The sequence below is a fragment of the Spermophilus citellus genome (genome assembly GCF_964194105.1).
Source record: "Spermophilus citellus genome assembly, chromosome: 5".
In the NCBI taxonomy this organism is placed as follows: domain Eukaryota; kingdom Metazoa; phylum Chordata; class Mammalia; order Rodentia; family Sciuridae; genus Spermophilus; species Spermophilus citellus.
In genome coordinates this window covers 40,372,006-40,378,181 of record NC_138186.1, presented here as the reverse complement: position 1 = coordinate 40,378,181, position 6,176 = coordinate 40,372,006, and positions in this window count along the sequence as shown.

Sequence of the window (6,176 nt, the reverse complement as noted above, 5' to 3'; positions counted from 1 at the left end):
GAGGTGAAAGACTTTTACAATGAAAACTACAGAACACTAAATAAAGAAATTGAAGAAGATCTTAGAAGATGGAAAGATCGATTGAAGTCATCGTCTGCAGTACAGGAAGCGCCTCTTTTGGGACCGACGCAGGCAATTACTGAAAACTTTTCTTTTTAAGATCACTAGGCAATGCTGAGCTGACGTGGATCTGGGGCGAACAGTCTGGGCCTCTCAGAACACACACTGAGCCCGGATTGGCTGAATTCAAGCTCCCATTCGCCTGCTTCCCACAGACAAACAGCTGTGACTCAGCACTAATCCATCCGGCTGAAACAACTGGTCGCCCTTCTGTTCCTACGGAGGTAAATGCCAACCACGCCTTCATAGGTAGTGGCCACAGGTTTGAAACGGGGCTTGGGAGAGACAGTAAGGACCCACCCGTTGCATTGGTCACCCGGCAAAGGGAAACGAACTGTCGCCATTTGCAAGAGATAGCACCATGGCAGGGAACTGACATCATCAGACTACGGCGGAGGAGATAACTTCATTGAAACCTGCGGCTACAGGTGTGTAATTCCCTAGCCTTCCCTCTCCACACATCGAGGAAACCTTAAGGGCCCCTCCCAGCTCTCCCATAAGGGCCCCTCCCAGCTCTCTCGTGAGCACGATAGCCAGACCGAGGGAATCAGAGGTTGCGCGGGACCCGCTGCGCGGAACTACCGCTCCCACCAGTGCTGACACCTGAGGTCTCTTGCACCAGCTACCGGGGGCGTGGCTACCGCAGGGCAAGTAAAATTCGCTGAGGATTCTCAGCCCCAAGCTCTACAAACTTAGGGTCTGAGGGAATGGAAAACTGGAAGAGTGTGCCCAGTCGTTCATGAAAACAGGGCTCCCAGGAGCAAGAGACCTGGCGTGTAGCCAGTATTGTGGTGAGCGGCACCCGAGAGAGGGGCCTGGCTAGAGGAAAAGTGGGAAGTGACTAGACACAAGAGGAGGCCCTAGGCACTCAGGATTGGAGACTCGCCCAGTCTGGGAGGAGCTGCTGCACAGTGATTGGTTCCCGTGTATTGACAGGAGAAACTTGGCCTTGTGGGCACAGCGCCACCTACTGGAAGAGAAGTAAATCAAACTATAAGTCTGCATTCATTAGTTTTTTTTTTCTTTTTTCTTTTCTCTTTTTTTTGATTTGGGTTTTTCTTTCATTTTCATTTTTCTTTCTTGTTGTTTTTTAATTTTTTTTACAATTTATTTAAATTTTTTTCTAATTTTAATTTTAATTTTTTCTTATTATTTTTTTTAAAACAATTTTTTCCTTTTTTTATTTCCTATTTTTTTATTCTTTTGTCTTTTCATTTCTTTTCAATTATCTTATCCCCCCTTCCTTGAATTCTACCTGCTTACTCTTATTCTCTTTAGTGACTTCTTCCCTTCCCTTATAATACCTTTCCTCCCAAGCATCAAATAAATGTATAGGAGTAAACAGTAACTCAGCAGTCAAATAGAACAAGAAGTAACATAAGCAGCTTCAAAAAGCAAGGAAGAAAAGGAGTACAAACAATGCAGGACAGCGTAAATATTCAGGAGGACCTAGAGTCATCAGAAAAATGGTCATATAAAGAACTCAAGGAACACCTTAGACAGATGGAATGGAACCTTAAAGAGGATACAAGACAGCAAATTCAAGCAGCGAAAGAACACATTGAGAATGAATTTCATAAACAGATAAAAGAAGAAGTTAAGCATCTTTATCAGGAGATAGAGATTATAAAAAATAATCAAACAATAATTCTAGAAATGAAGGAAACGATAAACCAAATTAAAAACTCAATTGAGAGTATCACTAACAGAGTGGAGCAAGTAGAAGCCAGAACGTCAGATAATGAAGACAAAATCTATCATCTTGAAAAGAATCTAGCCAACTCAGAAAGGCTGGTAAAAAATCACGAGAAAAACATCCAAGAGTTATGGGATAACATAAAAAAACCAAACTTACAAGTCATCGGGATAGAAGAAGGTACAGAGATTCAAACCAAGGGAATGAGTAACCTGCTGAATAAAATAATTACAGAAAACTCTCCAGAAATAAAAAAGGAAACAGATATACAAATTGAAGATGCATACAGGACACCGAGCACACAAAATCACAGTAGACCAACGCTAAGACACATTGTTATGAAGATATCCAATATACAGAACAAAGAGAAAATATTAAAAGCTACAAGAGAAAGGAGACAGATTACATTCAGGGGTAAACCAATAAGGTGAACAACGGATTTTTCATCACAGACACTGAAAGCAAGAAGGTCATGGAACAATGTATTTCAAACACTGAGAGACAATGGATGCCAACCAAGAATTCTGTATCCAGCAAAATTAAGCTTCAGGTATGACAACGAAATAAAAATCTTTCATGATAAACAAAAGTTCAAAGAATTTGCAGCCAGAAAACCAGCATTGCAAAGCATTTTGAGCAAAACACTACACGAGGAAGAAATGAAAAACAATAACCAAAACCATCAGTAGGAAGTGCCTCGGTAAATACAGAGGGCGAGGGGAAGGATAATCATGGAGAAACAAACTAAATTTTTTTAAAAAAGGATAAATAATCAAACATGGATGGAAGTACAAACCATATATCAATAGTAACTCTGAATGTTAATGGCTTAAACTCTCCAATAAAGCGACATAGGCCCTAATATCCAGAGTATACAAAGAACTCAAAAAATTAGACAATATGATAACAAATCACCCAATCAACAAATGGGCCAAGGACCTGAACAGACACTTCTCAGAGGAGGATATACAATCAATCAACAAGTACATGAAAAAATGCTCTCCATCTCTAGCAGTCAGAGAAATGCAAATCAAAACCACCCTAAGATACCATCTCACTCCAGTAAGATTGGCAGCCACTATGAAGTCAAACAACAACAAGTGCTGGCGAGGATGTGGAGAAAAGGGTACACTTGTACATTGCTGGTGGGACTGCAAGTTGATGCGGCCAATTTGGAAAGCAGTTTGGAGATTCCTGGGAAAGCTGGGAATGGAAACACCATTTGACCCTGCTATTGCCCTTCTCGGACTATTCCCTGAAGACCTTAAAAGAGCATGCTACAGGGATACTGCCACATCGATGTTCATAGCAGCACAATTCACAATAGCTACACTGTGGAACCAACCCAGATGCCCTTCAATAGATGAATGGATAAAAAAAATGTGGCATCTATACACAATGGAGTACTATGCAGCAATAAAAAATGACAAAATCATAGAATTTGCAGGGAAATGGATGGCACTAGAGCAGATTATGCTTAGTGAAGCTAGCCAAACCCTAAAAAACAAATACCAAATGTCTTCCTTGATATAATGAGAGCAACTATGAACAGAGCAGGGAGGAAGAGTAGGAAGAAAAGATTAACATTAAACAGAGACTTGAGATGGGAAGGAAAGGGAGAGAAAAGGGAAATTGCATGGAAATGAAGGGAGACCCTCATTGCTAAACAAAATTACATATAAGAGGTTGTGAGGGGAATGGGAAAATAAACAAAGAGAGAAATGAATTACAGTAGATGGGGTAGAGAGAGAAGTTGGGAGGGGAGGGGAGGGGGGATAGTAGGGGATAGGAAAGGTAGCAGAATACAACAATTACTATTAGGGCATTATGTAAAATTGTGGATGTGTAACCGACGTGATTCTGCAATCTGCATTTGGGGTAAAATTGGGGGTTCATAACCCACTTCAATCTAATGTATGAAATATAATATGTCAAGAGCTTTGTAATGTTGTGAACAACCAATAAAAAAAAATAAATAAAAATCTAAATGGCAGTTGAGGGTTGAAAAGTACAAAAATGTGAATGTAAGTAATGTTATAAAAACAGGCAAGTGTCTGATACTGCAATTATTTTGTAATGTGGTTAGATTACAATTTTTATTCTATGCCATTTCAAATCCAATCAATTCTGATCATGCTTAATTCATATTCAATCTATGACAGATTTTTTTATCATAAATAAGAATATATGCAAAGATATAATTTTAAATTCTTTATGCACATATAACATCCTGCAAAATGTCAACTTTAAATGAAGTATAGGGTTAACATATCCAAGATATGTATCTAGAGCACCCATGCTTTGTTTGAAATCTTGAAACTGAACTTATCACCTCACTATCTCACTGTCTCATTTAAGGTATTGAATGCCTTTTTACTTAAGAATATTCCCAGTTAATAGCATATGATAACAATGAAAGGCTACCTAATTCCTAAAATATGGACACTAATATTTCCTTATTCATAGGATTTGAGGGTGGATACAAAATAATTTCATAGGTGTACAAATCTCATTGGAGACTTTGAAGAGTGAAACACACACCAAATCAAGGATATACTATTGCATTTTTATGGACTATTTAGTCAAAGGACATTTACATCATAGATTAATTGTCATTTTAATTACATTTAAAATGTAATGTGTAATTTTGTGATACTCCAAAGGGTTGGGGATTGAAAAGTAGAACGTTTTTATTTTTTATTGATTTTTTTAAAATAAATGACAGTGGAATGCATAACAATACTTATTACACAAATAGAGCACAATTTTTCATATTTCTGGTTATATTTCAAGCATGTTCATACCAATTTGTGTTTTCAAACATGTATTCTGGATAATGATGTCTATCACATTCCACCATTCTTGCTAACCCCTGCCTCCTCCCTTCCCCTCCCATCCTTCTGCCCTAGAGTTCCTCTATTCCTCCAATGCTCCCTCTCTCTACCCAACTATGTATCAGTCTCTATATGTCAGAGAAAACATTCAGCATTTGTTTTTTTGGAATTGGCTAACTTCACTTAGCATTATCTACTCCAACACCATCCATTTACCTTAAAATGCCAGGATTTTATTCTCTTTGTTGCTGAGTAATATTCCATTGTGTATATATGCCACATTTTTATCCATTCATCCACTGAAGGGCATCTAGGTTGGCTCCACAGTTTATCTATTGTGAATTGTGCTACTATAAACATTGATGTGGCTGTGTCCCTGTAGTATGCTCTTTCTAAGTCCTTCAGGTAGAGACTGAGGAGAGGGACACCTGAGTCAACTGGTGGTGCCATTCCCAGATTCCCAAGGAATCTCCATACTGCTTTCCATATTGACTGCACCAATTTGCAGTCTCACCAGCAATGTGTGAGTGTACCTTTTTCCCCACATACTTGCCAACACTTATTGTTGTTTGTCTTCATAATAGCTGCAATTCTGATACGAGTGAGATGAAATCTTAGAGTAGTTTTGATTTACATTTCTCTAATTGCTAGAAATGATGAATATCTTTTCATATATTTGTTTATTGATTGTATATCCTCTTCTGAGAAGTGTCTGTTCAGGTCCCTGGCCCAGTTTTTGATTGGTTTATTTGATTTTTGGTGCTTAGCTTTTTGAGTTCTTTGTATACCCTAGAGATTAGTGCTCTATCTGATGTGTGAGGGGTAAAAATTTGCCCCCAGGATGTAGGCTCTCTGTTCACATAACAGATTGTTTCTTTTGCTGATAAGAAACTTTTTAGCTTGATTCCATTCCATTTATTGATTCTTGGTTTTAATTCTTACACTATTGGAGTCATGTTAAGGAAGTTGGGGCCTAATCCCACATTTAAAGATTAGGGCCTACTTTTTCTTCTTTTAGATACAGAGTGTCTGGATTTATTCCTAGGTTTTTGATCCATTATGAGTTAAGTTTGTGCATGGTGAGAAATAGGGATTTAATTTCATTTTGTTGCATATGGATTTCCAGTTTTCCCAGCACCATTTTTTGAAGAGGTTTTCTTCCATTGTATGTTTTTGGTGCCTTTGTCTAATATAAGATAATTGTAATTTTGTGGGTTAGTCTCTATGTCCTCTATTCTGAACCATTGGTCTACCAGTCTGTTTTGGTGCCAATACCATGTTGCTTTTGTTACTATTGCTCTGCAGTATAGTTTAAGGTCTGGTATAGTGATGGCAGACTTCACTCTTCCTGCTAAAGATTGTTTTAGCTATTCCGGGTCTCTTGTTTTTCCAGAAAAATTTCATGATTTCTTTTTCTATTTCTATGAGGAAAGTCTTTGGAATTTTTATTGGAATTGCATTTTGGTAGTATGGTCATTTTTATAATACTAATTCTGCCTATCCAAGAACAAGGTAGATCTTTTCAT